This window comes from Theropithecus gelada, chromosome 7b, assembly GCF_003255815.1.
Source record: "Theropithecus gelada isolate Dixy chromosome 7b, Tgel_1.0, whole genome shotgun sequence".
Classification (NCBI taxonomy): Eukaryota; Metazoa; Chordata; class Mammalia; order Primates; family Cercopithecidae; genus Theropithecus; species Theropithecus gelada.
Genome location: NC_037675.1, coordinates 58940245 through 58963925, shown reverse-complemented (window position 1 = coordinate 58963925; position 23681 = coordinate 58940245). Strand labels below are relative to the sequence as shown.

Here is a 23681-nt window from a genome sequence, read left to right as displayed (position 1 = left end):
GATAGAGATAGATTCTTTATCTTTCCTCTATTCAGTGGGGATTTACAGAATTTTGGTTGCCAGTACGTTGGAAACACCATAAAGTCAAGATGTTGGAACACACAGATCCTCCTGGAACATTTACAGCACATTACAGAAGATAAGGAAACCAGCAGAGACCAATGGAGAGAAACTTTAACTCTCTCTTCCCTCTTGTGCCTGCCTTTCTAGATTAGGGACCAGGTCATTTATTACGGGATATAAGTTGTGATATTCAAAGGAAGATATTGTATTGAGAGGAGAGGAGAAATGTTTAATATAGAAAAAGGGAGAGGTCTTTGTTGGCTTTGAAGAAAAGTTTGTTTCTTGAAGCTAAAAGTGAGATAATGGTCACACATGACCCTGATGTTGATGGGCACCATGAGCTAAAAAGAGTTTCTTATGGTTATCCTGGACAGATCAGCCCATGTTTTCCCTTTATTATTCCAAACATCAGTGAGGCCCAACTTTCTAAGGCAGAAGTTTTGCTCCATAAATTGTAGTAGTTAGATATACTAGTAGACTCACGATTAGTAGACCTATGCACTAGTAGACTAGTAGACTTAGACAATTGTCATTTATGGGATAAATTGGGGTGAATACCTTGTCCTCTGCCACATCACCTAATAAAGTACTGGGCCCCTCACCAAGAAAGCAATAATGTCCTGGAATTATTTTGATATGGAATTATGGGAGCTTCACTTGGTGATATTTTAAAATTGTATCTGGCACTAATGAAACAAATAAATGTCACCTTTATTTGAATACAGAGCCCATGGCTCTTGTGTTTTGGTAAACCCAAACTGAACATAATAATGAACCAACATAAAATTTTATAGACCTTAGCTGATCCCAAGCAGAAAACACTATACTAACATAGGGGTGGGGAAAATGGGGAATCCTCAATGAATATTCTGTGTTCTTAATTTATGCACATAGTTATAAGAAGATGAGAAAATGGTTTCACAAAAGAAGAATGAGAAGAGGGATATCTTGTATCATTAATGAGGCAGGATACATTTAGGGCAAAAAACAGGCAGTGTAGTAATATGGGGTCATCTCTCTTTATCTCTTGTTAGCTCAGACTCTGTAATTGACTTAATCTAACTTAGCTAATGAGGTTATTTTTCAAATAGTTTTCTAAATACTGGCATTAGCTGATTAGGTCAAAGGTCATCAGCCTCTTTTGTTTAGGGCCATTAAAATGGTTCCAATGCCTTCACTTACAGGTAACAGACTCCTAACTCAAACTGGGGCTCAGAAATAAAAGGCAGAATTTTGGGGTTTATGACACCGAAAAGTCCAGGAAATGTTTGACTTCAGGTAAGGCTTGAAAGAATGAACACTTGGTCTCTCTCCATTTTGTGTGTATGTGGCAAAGATGACCCCAACTCTAGGCTTGCATTCTATAGGAGTTGGGGACCTCTGACCTAAACCATATAGATTTAGGGTGGAAGAGAGGTGGTTCCTTGTGGGAAAATCATGGCTGTCATCCAGAGGAAGGGGTTAGGGACACATAAGAGTAACATCTGTTCCCTCCAGCCACCTGCCTTTCCTGTGGTAGCCTTCCTTGTGTCAGAAGGGCTAATTCTTGTTTTAGTCCCATTTGGTTCCATAAAACACATGTCGACTGAAAAATCACACAATTACAAATTTGAAAGGAGACTTTATATATTTAAAGGGTGCACCCTGCAGTTTGGGAAGTGGGCCTCTGGCTGAAACTGGAAGCAAGCATTTCAAAGAAGTAAGGGTTGCCGCAGGAGATTTATGCTGAATGGATTGGCTAAATTTATGTATTCAACAGCTTACAAGAAGGGCTATGAATATTCACGGAGGGGCCCCTAACATATGTGGGCTGAACAAACATGCATGTTACATACAACCTATGTTCACTCTGGGGCTGAGACTTAAACCTTTAAATGCATTACGATTAGGCCCTATACATCAGAAGGTGACACAGGGACATAAAGGCACTCAGTGTGCAGCCTCTGTAAACCAGCCAGAACCAGTCCATGGTCAGTGGTCTCTTATCAGGAGAAAGTTACTGAAATCAGTCCTATCCAAACAAAGCTGTAGCTATTGCTTGTGGAATAAGGGTGTCAGTTATTCAGAATCTGCTAGTGGATGAGCTGCAATTGTTTCAATATTGCTTACCAGGAGGCCAAGGCTTGTTTAGCTGCTAGAGAAAGAGAAACCGTGTGGCAGTTAGGACATAGTTTATTCTTATGTAGGGGAGGGTGGCTTAACTCCTGCCCGGTATGACCATAGGTCTCATTTATAATTTGTTATTACCACAAAGAGTGCATTCCATCTGTCTTATGATTTCTATTTTAATATTAATGCTGATCAGTTGTGTCTAAACTGCAAAAGGGACGAGGTATAAGGAAGTGTGTCTGACCTCCCGTCCCATCATGGCCAAGACTCAGTTTTTAATCTCTTTGGGGTCCCTTTTGCCAAGACGGGCTCATTCAGTCAGGGGCTTAGGATTTTATTTTTAGTTCTCATATGAAACCAGGTGGCTTCCTGCCCTAGTCTCTTCAGTGTTTGTAATAATGTTTGTATTGCATTATATTAAAACAGTAATTTAGAATATATAAAATATTGTACAGTCTAATGGTGGTAATTCCTTTTAGAGGCAACTTTTAGCACCTCCTTCAAATAGCCTGGAAGATTGAGCCTGCTTCTAGTACATTAGTCCTAGCTAAACCTTCCTCGGAGAGGATCCCATTTTATGTATTTGGCCATTTGCACGTGTTTCTTTATAAAATATGTAAGACTGCAGGGAGAAGCACTTCCCATCGCCACCACAGGGTCAAGGAGCTGGGCAACAGCACAGCAACAGCTTCCTCCAGAGAGGTCTCTTTTACAGGTGGGGTTAGGTGACGCATTCTGACTTTAGGATCCGAGGGACAAAACTGATTGCATTGTTCTCCACAATGCAAAACTGAAGGAGGAGGAGTTCAGTCTTAAGATTCTACTTCACCGTGTTAGCCAGGATGGTCTCGATCTCCTGACCTCGTGATCCACCCGTCTGGAGAATGGCGTAAACTCAGGAGGCGGAGCTTGCAGTGAGCTGAGATCCGGCCACTGCACTCCAGCCTGGGTGACAGAGCGAGACTCCGTCTCCAAAAAAAAAAAAAAAAAAAAAAAAAAAAAAAAAAAAAAGATTCTACTTCAGCTGTTGTTATTGTCATCAGCATCCAGCATCCTATAGAAAAAGAGGCACTTTTTTCTATAGGTTGATGGGTTGTTGACTTGTTTCAGAGTCCGAGGATTTATTTTTCACTCCCAAGAAAGTCACTTGGCCACTCTAAGCCTTGGTTTCCTCATCTATAAATTGGAATTAAGATCAATTGCTCTAAGGTCCAATGAAATAACATATGCAAAGCTTCTTTGTATAAACTAAAAAACATTTTTACATATGATTCATTCAGGGATGAAGCTCTCCTTGACTAGAACCTTGTGACTGGTTCTGCTGTGGTTAATGCTGTGGTTAGTAAACACTAGTCTGTGGCTTGCATTTTGTTGGCAGTTGTAATATTTCTGTAAAATAAAGCATTTGGAGTCACTTTTTATAATGTAAAAATAACAAGGAGGGCTTTGTTGGCCTAGGTGGTTCATTAAAAGTCTCTAATAATGTATAGGGTTGCCAGATTTTGCAAATAGAAAACTAGTATGCTCAGTTAAATTTGAATCAAATGAACAACAAATAATTTTAGTCTAAGTCTGGGATTTTATCTGGTAAACCCACCAAAAATATCAGCAGACTGCAAGCAGAAATCGTTATCTAACTTATTTTTATATTTCCAAATCTTAGTACAATCCCTGAACCATAGCAAGTGTTTAATACGTAATTCTGGAATAAAACAATCAGCAGAATATCTATTTGGAAAGCTGTTGTTCATATGACAAATTGCTTTTATCAAGCTTTTTCAGCTTTGCTTTTCTCATCTCTTAAGTAAAGATAATAGTAACTGCCTCACTAATTAATGGAAGAATAACATGGAGTGGGGTATATGAGCGAGCATTCCTTATTGGCTGTTACAGCAGTCTACAAGTGTGCTGCAAATGTGTTATAAACCCCACAAGGAGTAGAGCTACCGTGCATGGTATTTTCAGTGCAACCTTTGCAATAAAGAGTAGAACATAAGTTTTCAAAAACATGTTAGTGAGGCCTACACGTTTAGTAAGTAAATCCAGTGTCCTGAAAACAGTTCCCATCAGGCTGTTCCCATTTCCACCTAGAGGAGTCAGCGCCCCATGTTTAAGCTTGATTGGGTTTCTGCAGAGAATTAAACTGCGCCTAACTCCTTCTGGTTCTCCTGCTCTCTTAATGTCTCCATTGTCTAACTTGGAGATTGTGAAGCAAACACTGGATCGCTGTGGCAGTTCCAGATAATTTTCCTAAAGCCACCTATTAACAGCATACAAAACCTACTCCAGCCAATCAACAGTAAGACCCTACATGGAAGTAAAAGCTGTTTTACTTCACCTGGTGTAGCCAGGAAGTTGTGAGTTAAGGCTCCATTTTCCCTTGCTTTGCTAACATTTTCACATGCTGTTGAAGTAGTGAGTGGTTTTTAGGTGCCATATGTGTTGGCGTAATTACATACACTGGCATAAATTGTTTGATGCAATTTCTCAAACTTATTTAAATTTGTTCTCAGAAATCAAAACAGCTCATTAGCTTCCAAGAATATGTTTGTAATTCCTGGAAAATAATTTCTTGTGGCATTTCAAGTTTGACATATTAAGTTGCCATTCTTGAGGCCTTCCTGAATTTTAGTTTTGCAGATGCTTATTAATTAAGCATCTGTCTCCTTTACTGGCTTCATCTTAACCTCACATCTAAATGTTGGTGGCCTTGGAGCTCAGTGCTGGTTCCTCTTGTAGTGCTGTGTGTTAGCTCATCTCACGCAACCCTGTGACAATTAAACATCTCTCAGCTGACTATTCCCATATTTCTCTAGCCCAGTGTTATCTTCTGAGCAACAGACTGCACAGTCTAACGGCCTTTTTGACATCCCCACTTGGATGTAATATATTTCTCAAACTTAACACATCTGAAATGAGCTGCTTAGTCTCCCTCCCACCCCTCTCCGCACTTCAGTGAGTACTCCTCTCTCTCCTGTAGTTGTTTTTCTCCTATTGTTCAGGAAAGGACAAAAATATACACCCAGTTGCAAAAGCCAGATATTTGGGTTTTTTTTTTTTTTTTGAGAAAGAGTCTTGCTTTATCACCCAGTCTATAGTGCAATGGCATGATCATAACTCACTGCAGCCTCAAACTCCTGAGCTCAAGCAATCCTTCCGCCTTAGCCTCCCAAGTAGCTAGGACGATAGGTGCATGCCATCACACCTTACTAACTTCTTTTTGGTGGGTACAGAGTTTCACTATGATGCCCAGGTTGGTCTTGAACTCCTGGCCTCAAGTGATCCTCCTGCCTCAGCCTCCTGGGGTTACAGGCATAAGCCGCAACCAGCCAAGGGGGTTTTCTTAACACTTCTGATCCCTCATCTTCTGCCTCTATCCCTTTCCTGACTTGGATCGGATAATCCATCATCAAAGCTTGTTATGTGTGTGTCCGAAACTGTTTCAGCTCTAGCTACTTGTCTTCATCTCCACCTCACTGCTCTAGGTGAAGCCACTGTCTTTCACCTGAAGTCTCTTCTCCATCCTAGTCCATTCTCCACACAGTTACCACAGTGATCTTTTAAAACTACAAACAAAATCAGCAGGTTTCTTGCTTAAAACCATGCAATAGCTTCGAATTAGGGGGAAAAAATCCAAATCTCACCCCATGGCCTGAGGCAGCATCTGGCCCCTGCCTGCCTTTACAGGTTTATCTCACCTGTGAATTCCTCGCTCACTCACTGAATTCCAGCCACACAGGAGTCTTCCCAGTTTTTCCAATGAATGATGCTGCTGCCACCTGCCATACTCCACCCACTTCACTCCTTCTTGTCATTCATATCTTTCAGTTCAAACGTCACTCCCACACTCTAAAGCACCATGAACATAAGAATCTTGCCCACATGTGTTTACATGACTGAGCACAGAGCTGGCACACAGTAGACACTCAAATTTGGTACAGTAAATGAAAGAAGAAGGAAGGAGGGGATGTACTCTAGATAAGGCCACATCCTTCTGTTATACATCTTCGTAGCACTATTCCCTTGCCTTCAACCGTACTTATCACAACTTACATTTTATTAGTGAGATAGGTGATTAGTTTCACCTGCCTCTTTAGACTCCACGAGAGCAGGAACATGTCTCATTTTATCCCAGAGCCTAGCACATTCCTAGCACCTGGTGGGTGCTCAGTACATGGCTGGTTGTGGTTGTTGCTGCTAAATTCTTGGTCCTTATCTCATTTTACAACTTTAACATAGCTGAGCACATCATTCTCCTTGAAGCACTACCTTCCTCTACTGCTGGATTCTAACTCTCCTACATGCCCTTTTCTGGTTCCATCTTTCTCATTCTCTTATGCGGGCTCCTTTTCTGCTCTTAGTCCCTTAAAGTTAGCATTCTGTCCATAGTAGATTCATACTGTGGAATACTGCTCCACAATAAACAGAAACAACGATTGATACACACAACTTGTATACATCTCAGGGCATTATGCTGAGTGAAGAAAGCCAATCTCAAAATGTTATATACTGTGTGGTTTAATTTCTATAATGGTTTCAAAATGACATATAGTGATGGAGAATAGATAGGTAGTTGTCAAGGGCTGGGACAGAGGAAGGAGACTAAAAAGAGAAAGCATGAGAGAGTTTGGGGGTGATGAAACTGTTCTATATCTTACTATGGTGGTGGTTACACAAATCTATATATGTGATAAAATTCTGGGTGAAGGGTACATGGGAAGTCTCTGTACAAGTTTTGCAACTTTTATGTGAGTCTCAAATTATTTCAAAATAAAAAGTTTTTTAAAAGTTAGTATTCTTTCACATCACCTGTCATCAGGGAAATACCAATTAGAGCAATGAGATACCACTACATATCTATTAGAATGGCCCAAATCAGAACACTGACAACATCAAATGCTGGAGAGCATGTGGAGCAACAGGAATTCTGAATTGTTGTAGTGGAAATGCAAAATGGTATAGCACCTTTGGAAGATAATTTGACAGTTTCTTACAAAGCTAAATATACTCTTACCTTACAATTCAGTAATCTCACTCCTTGGTGTTCATTCAAAGGAGTTGAAAACTTATGTCTGCAAAAAATCCTGCACATGGATAGTTAGAGCAGCTTTCTTCATAATTGCCCAGACTTAGATGCAATCAAGATGTCCTCTCACAGGTGAATGGATAAACTGTGGTACATGCAGACAATGGAATATTATTGAGTGTTAAAAAGAAATGAGCTATCAGGTTATGAAATGACATAGAGGAAACTTAAATGCACATTACTAAGTGAAAAAAGCCAATTCTGAAAAGGCTGTATACAGTATGATTCCAACGATATAACATTCTGGAAAAGGCAAAGTAATTGAGACAGTGAAAAGATGAGTGGTTGTCATAGATTGAAGGGAGGGAGGGATGGAGAGGGAGGGAGGCAAAGCATAGAGGATTTTTAGGGAAGTGAAAGTACAAGTGAAAGTACTCTGTATGATACTCCAATGGTGGATACATGTCATTATAAATTTGTCAAAAGCCCATAGTTGGAGTTTGCAGTGAGCCAAGATCGCACCACTGCGCTCCAGCCTGGGCAACAGAGTGAGACTGTCAAAAAAAAGATTAAAAAAAAAAACAGCTATGAAATGATGTATGACACCAAGAGTGAACCCTAATGTGAACGATGGCCTTGGGTGATAATGCAGTGTCCGCGTAGGTTCATCAATTGTAATCAACATGCCACTGTGGGAGGGATGTTGGTAATGGGGGAGGCTATGCATGTGTGGGGGCAGGAAGTATGTGGGAAATATCCGAAACTTCTCAATTTTGCTGTGAACCTAAAGCTGCTCTAAAAAATACAGTCTATTTTTTAAGAAGTTAGTATTCTTCAGGGATCCTTGAAGGCCTGCCTTTCTTTACCTCCTGTGAGCTCTCCCTGTGACTTCTCATCTACTCTTTTTCTTCCCTCATTTTGTTTTTATTATAGCATGTTTGCTTAATTTACAGCAAGCATAAAATAAGCTGGATCCTGTTTTGATCCAGACATTCATGTTTTAAAGGTTGTACACAATATTTGTTAAAAAGAATGTACAAAAATACCATTCTAGAAGCTTCTATAAGAGAGAAAATACAAAATTTAACCCCACAACTTTCCTCTTTGCTAGAACTGCAAACTACTGCTACAGTTTTAAATAGACTTTTTGTTGTTTATACATCCAGGATAATCTAAAAAAAATTAAACATGCATATAAATGATTGCATAGCAGAACACGAACACTGACTACAAACAGTAAAGAAATGAAAGTTAGAAATACTATCAAATATACAAAGGTTCTAGAATCAATCCTTTAAACACATTCCACAACAGTATTTCAGAACCATTGTTTTGTTCTTTGTAGGCAAAGCCTAGATTACTAAAACCAAAATTGAAAAAAGTAATCCTCTAAAAGGAATCGTTTCTCTGTGATAATTCTTACTTATATCTGTAAGCAAGCAATCCGAGATTTTTTTTAATTTTAGCTTTTTATTCAGAAATGAGATTGGACATATCAAGTCACTTTTGTCCCCAAAATGATCTTTTGGAGAAATACTAGAAATTACAAATGGTTAAGGATATTACTTCTTCATTTTTAGTCAGTTACTATACTGATAATCAAAAACTCAGAAGATGTGACTCTTGCTTAAAACTGACTAATCCTCTTTCCAAAATTACTTTAAATTTCATGGTACCACAGAATCACCTAGAGTGAGTGTTGTCTTTCAACTTGCCTCATATTAAATAAACTGAGGTGGGAAAAGCAAACCTCCCTCATAACAAGGCAGGCAAATTTTGATAGAAATGCACAGGCCCGTGCTGTAAGCATCAAAATTTCAGTTCTTTTACACTATGAACACACAAAGCTTGCTTCCAACAGCTGTAAGAAAACTAAGCAATATTATGATCAACAATGCTCCTTAAACTTTATAATATACATAAGAACATTATATATATATTATATATAATATATATAAGAACATTTTTTCCCTTTAAAATTATTTTTGCCATTTTAAGGTGAGTTTTTGTGATGTTGTCTATGTTCCAAATCTTCATAGGAACCAGAAAAAAGCAGTGAAGCCTCCACATTTCAGTCAATAACTCAGTCTCCCTGAAAATACTACGTAAGCCAGTTGGCATGATTCCCTAAGACAGTGGGGTTAACAAAAGAACTAATCCACACTTCATCATAAATAATTATCATGGGCATAGATATCTTGACAAGACATAAAGGTCCGCCCTGAACCTAAATGTGTCTGAGCAGTCAGTATTGTACTGTAGCTACGACTTCACTTTTCTGTCATTCTTATTAGCAAGCTACATTTCTAGGTTAACAATTCTACCAAATACAAATATGAAAGTTTATTTGTAATAAAATAATGTTGCAAATTATGGTCAACCACATCTTTTCACCAAATACTTCAAGCATAAAAAATGAGAATCTTTACAAAAATATATAGAGACACCACAAATTGGTAGTGGCCCATAACATTAAACAAACTTGACTCTTAAGAGTGGCTTCTCAATAGCATATCATTTTGATTGTGATCATTGCCTGGTACAGGGAAAACTAACAAGTGTCTTTGTAATCATAATTGCAACACTGTATTCCTGATAATTTAGGTAAACCAAACTATGAATAAGTGAATGATACACGCCTAAAAGTGATCATGGCTTATATTATCAGTGGCCAGTGAACACAGGACTAGTCCAAGACCTTGATACAGATTTTGACCTAGACATAGACTGTGACTTCGACTGAGATTTGGATCCAGGTGGTTCTTTTTTCCCTAATTCCTTTTCATATCTTGAGCCAGACTTATAATGTGTTTTGGAATCTATTTTTGAGGTGCCTCTAGTTTTGGTGTGAGATGCAGACCTAGAATGTGATTCAACCTTCATGTCTTCCTTGGGCTGGGATCGTGATCTTGAATTGGATTTAGATCTTGAAAAAGATTGATTTCGGTTTTGAATCTATCATATTCAGAATGGCTTCTGCTACGTGTGGTCTTCTAGTCAGTCTACTGTTTCTAGGACTATACGACCTTCTATAGTTGTAATCAGAAGATTCTTGATCTCCTTCTTTCACAACTTTGGCTTCTAGAATGTCTATATCTGTCATAATCATCATTGCATGAAAAACTGTACACATTCCTCCCTTCCTTGGCTTTCGTCTGATTTAGTGTCTTCTGATCCCCCTAGGCAAACTTTATTTTAATCTGCCATCCACAAATCCACTTGCTGTCATAATTATGTAAAGCGTCTTCACCATCACAAACATCCCCAAATTGAACATAACCAAATCCTCTTGGACAGCGAATGTAGAAACCAAGCGAAACATACACATCATCTATAGGACCATAATGACCAAGTTCATGCTGTAAATCTTCATACCTGGTGTCACTGGCCATGTTCCCGAAGAAGAGAGACATGTTCAGGGATACCAGCAGCAGGACATGGCGGCAGTGTGAGTCTCAGCCTAGAGCACTAACAGTCTCAGCAAACCGTCTGCAGCTCCAGCTGCCGATCCTCCACTCCCACTTCTCATCTACAATCATACAGTTGTAATCTCTCATTCACGCTCCTGAGCTCTGTCCCTCCCTCCTGGGTTCCTGTCTTATGTGCCCACATATCTAGCAACTATACAGATCTATGTGTGTTGATCTTGAATACATTGATGCATATATAGTGCTAATTTCTGTGACCATTCAATGAGAAAACTGTTTCTTTTCTATTTATGGACACATTTTAACCTTGAAGTTTCTATATGGCACGACTAAATCACCCTTCATCAAAATCAGTGTATACCATGACATCACAGTCTTTTCATGTGATTTGTGCACTAAACTCAACATTTTTCTGGAAGATATTATTGTATGTTCTTCCTTCTGGTTGCACCATGGAAATTCTGTGCGTTAGTCACATTTACATTTATATATATCTTTAGAAAAGCAATGCTTCAGTCCAGCAACTCTGCTGCACTTTAAGTGGAAAACAGTCTTTATTTCTCCTTTCGTTTTTCAGTTTCCCACTGTGCCTCACAATTGATTTTTTAAAAAAAATTTTTAGAGGAGGTCAAACATTGTTTGAATGCGGGGCAAATAGTCTCCCAGGGAGACAGCAAACCAGTCCTTGCAGCTTTCAGCAACATTCGCAGAACAGCATCTAGACACCAGCCACAGCAGAGTGTGTGCTACAGAACAGGATACTCAAAACAAAGTCAAAGGAAGCACTGAGAACAAGACAAATCATTTCAAAAGATGAAGAAACATTCTGCAAGAGTGGTGCCCTTAGCATCCGACCATGTCTCTGAACAAAACTCACCTGTATCTGATGGTAACTGCTGTTTTCCTGGGCATTTGCCCTTCTCCGTGTGGCTGGTTTTATGCTTCTTGTGCTCACTGTTATCATCACTCTTTATTCTCTGGGGAAATCATGAGATACAGCTGAAATGACCTGTTGCCTAATTATGACTTTTACTGGTACACTTGGCAGTTTTGAAATGAAAATTACTTTAGGGAAATTTTTCAGAGTCCCTAAAAGAGAAAATTTTTTAAAAGTTGCCTTGATTTGACTTATTTACATATCAGGTAGTTTATTTGGAGCCCAAACTCTAATTATTGTGTTTAAGACGTTTCCATCTCTTTGACTTTGCTAATATTTCAGTAATTTAGGTAGCTGCTGTTCTCCAAAAATGTATGTAGACAAGGAAATGATATAAAGAAAGAATTCTATAGAAGAATCAAGCATTTGAGGAAATAAAGGAATACAAAAGGAATTGAATAAAATGTATATTTTTCTACATAGCTGAATTGAGATCTTTATCAGCCTAATGGACATTCCAACTCAGCTGAGGCTGAGCCCAATTCTAAAGAATAAAGGGGAAAACAGCAACATTGGAATGAAATTGTCAGTCTTTTGGACTCAGAGACATTGACTAACATTCAATCTTAAAGACTAAAACATTTAAAGCATTAAAAAAAGGAAGGATTTAAATTTCTCTTTTTTAAAAACACTATCATTCACTTGTTTAAACATAAGGTTTTATAAATTGATAACATTTTTATGTAATGCAGGAACAAATTAGAATTTTACCACAAGTGGCTTTATGAATATTGTATTCAAGAATGAATAGTCAGGTAGTTTCTGCTATATTATTTCTTGGGTTCATCTAAGAGGCTGTGATCATCTGACTTTTATGATGAATAATAATAAAACAAACCATTCAGGCCAAAAGCCCAGCATAGCTATGTGAATTTTTAGCTAAATAATACTTCTTTTTAAAAACACGGTTGAATTATTTAAAGTAAGTTCAATTCCATAAGCAATTAGCTAACAATGTTTTGTTTAGACCTGGTCCGAGGAATAAATGTGTTTGCTAGCCAGCATATTAACCGCTAGTGTTTGATACACAGATTAATGCTTGCAACAGGGACTGGCAGGTTAAGCATTCTTCCTCAATCTTGTTTCTCTACTCTAAATACATTTACCAAACCCATTTTTGAGACTACGAAGATAAATGCCAATCTGGGCTTTGTCCAGATGATCACAAAATATAAAATACTTCCATCCCAAATAATGGGACTTTGTTATGTTCATCTTAAAACAAGTTACAGGATCTGAAGTCTTCCATTACTTCTAGTTGACAAGGCTGAAAAAGTAAACATACAATTTAAATGTAAAATGTGAACTTTATATGCAAGATCATATGTTGCCTTCGCCCTTGGATAGACTTGTGAATTTCATTTATTGGAGTTACTATAGACCAGGAAAGAGAAGAAGTAGGAGCATTTGAGGGCTACAGTGCCACATTGTCTCTTCCCTTTAACCAGGAACTCAACTACAGTAAATAATACCTCAGATTTTTCTTAAAAAAAGCTTTCCAAAAGGGAAAACTCTACATACCTCTTTAGAAATATCACTCTAATTATCAGTCATTACCATTTTGAATTTCTTCTTTAAATTAGCTTTCTGTTAACCAAACTATGTGCTGCCACACTTTGATGTTCTTGCCTGAGAACATATTTAGTTTGAATATGATGGATTGTACCTCCATTTCCCAGTCCACAAGTGAATACTTCATGTTTCTAATACTTTGAATGAGAGAATCTCTAAAGTTCCTTCCAGCTCTATTTTTTTTTTTTTTTTTTTTTTGAGATGGAGTCTTGCTCTGTGCCCCAGGCTAGAGTGCAGTGGCGCGATCTCGGCTCACTGCAAGCTCCGCCCCCCGGGTTCACGTCATTCTCCTGCCTCAGCCTCCCGAGTAGCTGGGACTACAGGCGCCCGCCACCACGCCCGGCTAGTTTTTTGTATTTTTTTAGTAGAGGCGGGGTTTCACCATGTTAGCCAGGATGGTCTCGATCTCCTGACCTTGTGATCCGCCCGCCTCGGCCTCCCAAAGTGCTGGGATTACAGGCTTGAGCCACCACGCCCGGCCCCAGCTGTAATATTTTTTAGCAATTATTGTGTGCTATCGAGTTCTGGCTCGTGAACTTTTGGGGGACATGGATTCCTCGTTGAGTATGCAATTTAAGTTATGGACCATCTCTACAGTAATATGCATGTACACATAATTTTTTGATATAGTTTTACAGTGTTTTGGGACCTTCTGAAGTCCCCAGATGTCCCTGCATCCCAGGTAAAGAACTTCTACCAGAGCACATACATCTTCCCATTTGTGAGTTGTATAAAAAAAGACATTGCTGGTGCTTTCTACATGACTGGAATTTTTTTTTTTTTTTTTGCCATTTTACAGATTTATTTCTCAAGAAAAGTATTGCTATGTTTGCTTTTTAAAATATACTTTAAGTTCTGGGGTACATGTGCAAAACGTGCAGGTTTATTACATAGTTATACACGTGCCATGGTGGTTTGCTGCACCCATCAATCCGTCATTTACATTAGGTATTTCTCCTAATGTTATTCCTCCCCTAGCCCCCCACCCCCCAACAGGTCTGGGTGTGAGATGTTCCCCTCCCTGTGTTCATGTGTTCTCATATACTCCCACTTATGAGTGAGAACATGCGATGTTTGATTTTCTCTTCTTGTGTTAGTTTGCTGAGAATGATGGTTTCCAGCTTCATCCATGTCCCTGAAAATGACATGAACTGATCCTTTTTTATGGCTGCTTAGTATTCCATGGTATATATGTGCCACGTTTTCTTTATCCAGCCTATCATTGATGGGCATTTGGGTTGGTTCCAAGTCTTTGCTATTGTTAACAGTACAGCAATAAACATACGTGTGCATGTGTCTTTATAGTAGAATGATTTATAATCCTTTGGGTATATACCCAGTAATGGGAATGCTGGGTCAAATGGTATTTCCAGTTCTAGATCCTTGAGGAATCGCTACACTGTCTTCCACAATGGTTGAACTAATTTACACTCTTACCAACAGTGTAAAATCATTCCTATTTCTCCACATCCTCTCCAACATCTGTTGTTTCCTGACTTTTTAATGATCACCATTCTAACTGGCATGATGTAGTATCTCATTGTGGCTTTGATTTGCATTTCTCCAATGACCAGTGATGATGAGCTTTTTTTCATAGTTTATTGGCTGCATAAATGTCTTCTTTTGAGAAGTGTGTGTTCATATCCTTTACCCATTTTTCCATGGGGTTTTTTTTTATTGTAAATTTGTTTAAGTTCTTTGTAGATGCTGGATATTAGCCCTTTGTCAGATGGATAGATTGCAAAGTTTTTTCCCATTCTGTAGGTTGCCTGTTCACTCTGATGATATTTTCTTTTGCTGTGAAGAAGCTCTTTAGTTTAATAAGATCCCATTTGTCAATTTTGTCTTGTGTTACCATTGCTTTTTGTGTTTTAGTCATGAAGCCTTTGCCCACGCCCATGTCCTGAATGGTATTGCCTAAGTTTTCTTTTAGGGTTTTTTTGGTTTCAGGTCTTACATTTGAGTCTTTAATCCATCTTGAGTTAATTTTTGTATAAGGTGTAAGGAAGGGATCCAGTTTCAGTTCTCTGCATATGGCTAGCCAGTTTTCCCAACACCATTTATTAAATAGGGAATCCTTTCTCCATTGCTTGTTTTAGTCAGGTTTGTCAAAGATCAGATGGCTGTAGATGTGTGGTGTTATTTCTGAGGCCTCATTCTGTTCCATTGGTCTATATGTCTGTTTTGGTACAAGTACTATGCTGTTTGGTTACTGTAGCCTTGTAGTGTAGTTTGAAGTCAGGTAGTGTGATGCCTCCAGCTTCGTTCCTTTTGCTTAGGATTGTCTTGGCTATATGAGCTCTTTTTTGGTTCCATATGAAATATAAGGTAGTTTTTTCCAATTCTTTCAAGAAAGTCAGTGGTAGCTTGATAGGATAGCATTGAATCTATGAATTACTTGGGGTAGTATGGCCATTTTCATGATAATGATTCTTCCTGTCCATGAGCATGGAATGTTTTTGCATTTGTTTGTGTCCTCTCATATTTCCTTGAGCAGTGGTTTGTAGTTTTCCTTGAAGAGGTCCTTCAAATCCCTTGTAAGTTATATTCCTAGGTATTTTCTTCTCTTTGTAGCAATTGTGAATGGGAGGTCACTCATGATGTAGCTCTCTGTTTGTCTGTTCTTGGTGTATAGGAATGCTTGTGATTTTTGTACATTGATTTTGTATCCTGAGACTTTGCTGAAGTTGCTTATCAGCTTAAGGAGATTTTGGGCTGAGATGATGGGGTTTTCTAAATATACAGTCGTGTTATCTGCAAACAGAGACAATTTGACTTCCTCTTTTTCTATTTGAATACCCTTTATTTCTTTCTCTTGCCTAACTGCCCTGGCCAGAACTTCCAATACTATATTGAATAGGAGTGGTAAGAGAGGGCATACTTGTCTTGTACCAGTTTTCAAGGGGAATGCTTCTAGCTTTTGCCCATTCAGTATGATGTTGGCTGTGAGTTGGTCATAAATAGGTCTTATTATTTTGAGGTATGTTCCATCAATACCTAGTTTATTGAGAGTGTGTTGAATTTTGTTGAAGGCCTTTTCTGCGTCTATTGAGATAATCATGTCATTTTTGTCATTGGTTCTGTTTATGTGCTGGATTACGTTTATTGATTTGCATGTGTTGAACCAATCTTGCATCCCAGAGATGAAGCCAACTTGAACATAGTGGATAAACTTTTTGATGTTCTGCTGGATTTAGTTTGCCAGTATTTTATTGAGGATTTTCACTTCAATGTTCGTCAGGAATATTGGCCTGAAATTTTCCTTTTTGTAGTGTCTCCCCCAGGTTTTGGTATCAGGATGATGCTGGCCTCATAAAATGATTTAGGGAGGAATCCCTCTTTTTCTATTGTTTGGAATAGTTTCAGAAGGAATGGTACCAACTCCTCTCTGTACCTCTGGTAGAATTCAGCTGTGAATCCGCCTGGTCCTGGACTTTTTTTGATTGGTAGGCTATTAATTACTGCCTCAATTTCAGAAGTTGTTACTGGTCTATTCAGGGGTTCAACTTCTTCCTGGTTTTTTCTTGGGAGGGTGTATGTGTCCAGAAATTTATCCACTTCTTCTAGATTTTCTAGTTTATTTGTATAGAGGTGCTTATAGTATTCTCTGATGGTAGTTTGTATTTCTGTGGGATCAGTGGTGATATCCCCTGTATCATTTTTTATTGTGTCTATTTGATTCTCTTCTCTTTTCTTCTTTATTAGTCTGGATAGTGGTCTATGAATTTTGCTGATCATTTCAAAAAACCAACTCCTGGATTCATTGATTTTTTGAAGGGTTTTTTGTGCCTGTATCTTCTTCAGTTCTGCTCTAACCTTAGTTATTTCTTGTCTTCTGCTAGCTTTTGAATGTGTTTGCTCTTGCTTCTCTAGTTCTTTTAATTGTGATGTTAGGCTGTTGAATTTAGATCTTTCCAGCTTTCTCTTGTGGGTATTTAGTGCTATAAATTTCCCTCTACACACAGCTTTATGTGTGTCCCAGAGATTCTGATACGTTGTAGCTTGTTCTCACTGGTTTCAAAGAACATCTTTGTTTCTTCCTTAATTTTGTTATTTACCCAGTAGTCATTCATGGCAGGTTGTTCAGTTTCCATGTAGTTGTGAGGTTTTCAGTGTGTTTCTTAATCCGGAGTTGTAATTTGATTGCACTGTGGTCTGAGAGAGTGTTATGATTTCCATTCTTTTGCATTTGCTGAGGAGTGTTTTACTTCCAATTATGTGGTCAATTTTAGAATAAGTATGATGTGGTGCTGAGAAGAATGTATATTCTGTTAATTTGGGGTAGAGAGATCTATAGATGTCAATTAGGTCCACTTGGTCTAGAGCTGAGTTCAAGTCCTGGATATCCTTGTTAATTTTCTTTCTCGCTGATCTGTCTAATATTGACAGTGGGGTGTTAAAGTCTCCCACTATTATTGTGTGGGAGTCTAATTCTCTTTGTAGGTCTGTAAGAACTTGCTTTATGAATCTGAGTGTTCCTGTATTGAGTATATATGTATTTAGGATATTTAGCTCTTCTTGTTGCATTGATCCCTTTACCATTATGTAATGCCCTTCTTTGTCTTTTTTGATCTTTGTTGGTTTAAAATCTGGGTTTTTTCAGATACTAGGATTGCAACCCCTGTTTTGTTTGTTTGTTTTGTTTTGTTTTGTTTTGTTTCTTTCCATTTGCTTGTTAAATATTCTTCACTTATTTTTGAGCGTGTGTGTGATCTGCAGGTGACATGTGCCTCTTGAATACAGCACACTGATAAGTCTTGACTCTTTATCCAATTTGCCAGTCTGTGTCTTTTAATTGGGGCATTTAGCCCATTTACATTTAAGGTTAATATTGTTATGTGTGAATTTGATCCTGTCATATGATGTTAGCTAGTTATTTTGCCTGTTAGTTGATGCAGTTTCTTCATAGTGTTGATGGTCTTTACAATTCGGTGTGTTTTTTCAGTGGTGGGTACCGGTTGTTCCTTTCCAGGTTTAGTGCTTCCTTCAGGAGCTCTTGTAAGGCAGGCCTGGTGGTGACAAAATCTCTCAGCATTTGCTGGTCTGTAAAGGATTTTATTTCTGTTTTGCTTATGAAGCTTATTTTGTCTGGATATGAAATTATGGGTTGAAAATTCTTCTCTCTAAGAATATTGAATATTGGCCCCTACCCTCTTCTGGCTTGTAGGGTTTCTGCTGAGAGATTTGCTGTTAGTCTCATGGGCTTCCCTTTGTGTGTAACCCGACCTTTCTCTCTGGCTGCCCTTAACATTTTTTCCTTCATTTCAACCTTGGTGAATCTGACAATCATGTCTTGGGGTTGTTTTTCTCAAGGAGTATCTTTATGGTGTTCTCTGTATTCCCTGAATTTGAATGTTGGCCTGTCTTGCTAGGTTGGGGAAGTTCTCCTGGATAATATCCTGAAGAGTGTTTTCCAACTTGGTTCCATTCTCCCCATCAGTTTCAGGTACACCAATCAAATGTAGATTTGGACATAGTCACATATTTCTTGGAGACATTTTTCGTTGGTTTTTTTTTTTTTTTTTCATTTTTCACTAATCTTGTCTTCTTGCTGTATTTCATTGAGTTGATCTTCAGTCTCTGATATCTGTTCTTCTGCTATCGATTCGGCTGTTGCTACTTTATATGTTTCACGAAATTCTTGTGCTGTGTTTTTCAGCTCCATCAGGTTATATATGTTCTTCTCTAAACTGGTTATTCTAGTTAGCAATTTGTCTAGCCTTCTTTCAACGTTCTTGGATTGCTTGCATTGAGTTAGAACATGCTCCTTTAGCTCGGAGGAGGTTTGTTATTACCCACCTTCTGAAGTCTACTTCTGTCAATTTGTCAAACTCATTCTACGTCCAGTTTTGTTCCCTTGCTGGTGAGGAGTTGTGATCCTTTGGAGAAGAAGAGGCATTCTGGTTTTTGGAATTTTTAGCCTTTTTGCGCTGGTTTCTCCCCATCTTCATGGATTTATCAGTCTTTGGTCTCTGATGTTGGTGACATTGGCATGGGGTCTCTGAGTGGACATCCTTTTTGTTGATGTTGATGCTATTGCTTTCTGTTTGTTAGTTTTCCTTCTAACAATCAGGCCCCTCTTCTGCAGGTCTGCTGAAGTTTGTTGGAGGTCCACTCCAGACCTTGTTCGCCTGGGTATCACCAGCGGAGGCTGCAGAACAGAAAAGATTGCTGCCTGTTCCTTTCTCTAGAATCTTTGTCCCAGGGAGCCACCCACCAGATGCCAGCCAGACCTCTCCTGTATGAGGTGTCAGTCGGCGCCTACTGGGAGGTGTCTTCCAGTCAGGATACATGGGGTCAGGGACCCACTTGAGGAGGCAGTCTGACCCTTAGCAGAGCTCAAATGCTGTGCTGGGAGATCCGCTGCTCTCTTCAGAGTTGTCAGGCAGGGACGTTTAAGTCTGCTGATGCTGCACCCACAGCTGCTCCTTTCCCTAGGTTCTCTGTCCCAGGGAGATGGGGGTTTTACCTTTAAGTCCCTGACTGAAGCTGCTGCCTTTTTTTCAGTGATGCCCTGCCCAGAGAGGAGGAATCTAGAGAGGCAATGTGGCCTCAGCAGCCTTGCTGAGCTGTGGTGGGCTCCACCCAGTTGGAATGAACTTCCCGGCAGCTTTGTTTACACTGTGAGAGTAAAACCACCTACTGAAGCCTCAGCAAGGGCGGATGCCCCTCCCCCCACCAAGCTCAAACATCCCATGGGCACCTCAGACTGCTGTGCTGGCAGCGAGAATTTCAAGCCAGTGGATCTTAGCTTGCTGGGCTCTATGGGGGTAGGACCTGCCAAGCCAGACCACCTGGTTCCCTGGCCTTAGCCCCCTTTCCAGGGCAGTGAGTGGTTCTGTCTCACTGGCATTCCAGGTGCCCCTAGGGTATGAATAAAAAACTCCTTCAGCTAGCTTGGTGTCTGCCCAAGTGGCCACCCAGTTTTGTGCTTGAAATCCAGGGCCCTGGTGGTGTAGGCACCGGAGGGAATCTCCTCGTCTATGGGTTGTGAAGACCATGGAAAAAGCGCAGTATCTGGCCAGGAGTGCAGCATTCCTCACGGTACAGTTCCTCCCAGCTTCCCTTGGGTAGGGGAGGAAAATCCCCCGACCTCTTCTGCTTCCTGGGTGAGGCAACGCCCCATCCTGCTTCAGCTCACCCTCTGTGAGCTGCACCCACTGTCCAACCAGTCCATGAGATGAACCGGGTACCTCAGTTGGAAATGCAGAAATCACCTGCGTTCTGCGTCGATCTCGCTGGGAGCTGCAGACCAGAGCTGTTCCTATTCGAACATCTTGCCAGTAAGCTGCCATGATGACTGGATTCTTTATGTCAAATATACATACAAGGTCTTTTCACATTTTATTTTACAATCTTGGTCCTGTGATCAATTTGTTTTACTCATATACTAATAATACATCCTAAATGTCAGATAGAAACACTTAGGGCTAGTTTAAAAATCTTCTCTTGGATCCCACTTGATATGATTGTATTACTGAAATGCAAAAAGAAAACAACTGTCATCATAAGACACCATCATTACTAAACCCAAGAATAAACCGACTCTACTGAATTTAGATGGCATCTTTAAAGTCCCTTCTGTTGCCTACATATCAGGTGAGAGTTTATTTTCTTCTTTGAATAACAGAAACAGTTAATTTTTGAAAAACAAAACTAAAAGCTAAACTATCATGACCTGTAAATGGCATTCAGTATGTCCCAGGTTCCCTATTAATTGCTTGACTAACTCCTCCTCTGGGTTCCTGCTTAGATTTCACTTCCCTAGGAAAGCTTGCTTGAGCCCCCAGCCTGGTTAAATGCCTCTGCCATGGCTCATACAGACCCACTCTACCACTCCTAGCACACTGCTTATCCATACTATTGCAACTGCCTATTTTCTGGTCTGTATTTCCCTAAAGTCTTTAAACCCTGTGAGGTGAGGGTCATCATTATTCACAGCTATTTTACGAGCACCTAAGATAGTTCCTAGTACGTGCAGGGTATTGAGTAATGTTTCTTGGGTGAGTGAATAAACAAATGAGTGTAATGTATATAAAGGTATCTCTGATTAGGAAGCTCTGTCATTTTTTTTTTTCTTTTTAAGAATAAGTAGTTAAGCTGAGCTCAGATTTCCAATATGGGGTTTCCCTATGAATGGGAAAGAGTCTAACCTATAAATCATCATCCAAAAGCTAAGGCTCAGTCAAATTATCTGACTTAATATTCACGCTGTTTTTGCAAAACAGAAAACCACATTTTCATAATGTATAATGCAGTGTCTGTGGCTCTGATTGAGAGGAAGGAGGACTTGAGAAAGGGGATGGGGCGAGGAAGAAGAGGGGCTAAGGTTTAGTCAGCTATAGCCAGGAGAAGAGTGGAGGAGGCTGACCCACAATGTCAAGGGATGAGCGAAAGAGAACTTAGTCCTTATTTAAGATGAAGGTGAGGCTGTGGTTGAGGGGTAAGGGACCCCTCAACATATGTGGGCAAGGAGAGGCAGGGAAGCAAGGATGATCCAAAGCAACAAGTAAAGGGAATAGACAAAAAGAGTGGAATTCAAAGTAAACAGGCAATGACGGAGGCACCAGACAGTAGAGAGTTGGAGCCTGGAGAAAATCTCAAATGTGCTGGGAAGACCCAACCAGCCCACCCGATTCATCCACTTCCCTAGAAGGCTGGTCTTCAGGAGATATTTAACTTTGTGAGTCTTTTTAGGGGATGCTCAGTATTTTTCACTGAGAGGGGCAAGGATCCTCTTGTGCTTTTTACTAGGAGAGCATGTACATCACAGAGTTCAAACATTCACACCTTTGATTGTAACCCAAGGGGGCAGTTAACCATCACAAGTTAATATATAAGCCTTGTAGCACATTTGACATCAAACTAGCCAATGTGCAAGGGTCAATTTCCCCTTCATAATTCTAGAAAATTATACCCTTACTACCACACTAAGGTAGTATATGTTATGAGAATTCTGTTGGTTGATGTTCTCTAAGTGGATCAAGAAAAATACTATTAAAATAAGAGACTAGGTATGAAGTTTCAAGTTGGAGAAGTTGAAAAAGTTCTGGAGATAGATATTGGTGATCGTTGAACAACCATATGAATGTACTTAATTCAACTGGACTTTACACTTAAAAAAGCTAAAATGATAAATTTTATGTTATGTACAGTTTGCCACAATAAAAACATAAGAGAATAGCAATAGGAGCTTGATATAAAGAAATGGTAGTTATTTTCCAATTTTAAATGTAGAAAATCAAGAGGCACTTAACAAAAGAAATATCTAGGGTCAGGTGCTCAGTTAAGGGTAGTTAAACCAGTCACTGAGCCCTGGGAATCCTAATATTTGGTATAAGGTTCTTTTCAGGCAAAGCTCCAAATCTAACCCTCTATCCCATCTATATGTACGGCTGAGGTTCTAAAAGCCTCATAATATTGTTTTGTAAAGATGATCAATTTCACATTGCATGCCATGGATGTTTAAAACTATATCCTTTGGTAAAAGCCAGTACATAAGTTTAATTTATCACATAACTTACTGAAATTTCTCTTAAAAATACACTCCTTAAAGCAATAGTTAACAGTGAAGATTATGAGCAGTATTTTTTTAAAAGAAAATGTCAGAAAAGCTCCAAATCTATCCCTCTATTCCATCTATATGCAGAACTGAGGTTCTAAAAACCTCAAAATATTGTTTTGTAAAGATGATAAATTTTACATTGTGGGCCATGGATTTTTTAAACTATTTCCTTTGGTAAAAGCTAGTACATAAATTTAATTTGTCACATAACCTATTGAAATATCTCTTGGAAAATACACTCCTTAAAGCAGCAGTTAACAATGAAAAAATGAAGTGCGCAGTTTTAAAAAAAAGAAAGAAAAATGTTTGTTTCTTGTTCTTTCAGGGATTCTCACTAAGACGTTTTGCTCTAGGGAAGGTTCCAAATGCATTGATATTTCCTGGAAATGTCTTGCCCTGTGCCTAGGAATAATTCTGAGAAATCTTTTCTTGGTGAAATGTTTTCAATTGTCATGGTGATGCTTAGGAAAGACACATTTCAAAGGAGGTGAGAGTGAAGAATCATATTGGCTTCACAAAGTTTGGGATTTTAACTTGTACTTAGCTAGAAAGAGTGCCCTACCTGGTATTAAGTCACAAGATCCTCATAAAATTTTAAAAGTTTAGACGGAAATTTTCATAGAATTTCTGGCCCTACCTTATTTGATGGATGAGAACACTCAAATCTGAAAAGCTTAAGTGAAATTTTCATAGCATTTCTGGTCCCACCCTTTTATTTTATGGATGGGAACACTCAAATCTAAAAAGTTTAAGTGACATCCCAAGGTCATCCTGAGGCCACACAGCTTTCTCCTTACATGTTGTCTTACAAACCCCTCATATGCACTTGTTTAGAACAGGAACCAAGTTCTCTTGATGGCTGACCTACCACCCAGCAGTCATTGTGGGGAGCTGTCTGGTTTGAAATCTCATACCCACCACTCCCTGTTGCCCTGTCAGAGATCTAGAACTCGTCTGCCATTTCCCTCTACTGTGACAGCT

General features: G+C 39.2%; 1 protein-coding gene and 1 pseudogene across 4 annotated transcripts in view; one reads left to right on the top strand and one right to left on the bottom strand.

Moving 5' to 3' along the window:
- Positions 1–23681, top strand: part of SLC35F4 (solute carrier family 35 member F4) — a 291287-nt gene that overhangs the window by 215385 nt on the left and 52221 nt on the right. The window lies entirely within an intron of this gene.
- Positions 9863–10611, bottom strand: LOC112629117 (annotated as a pseudogene).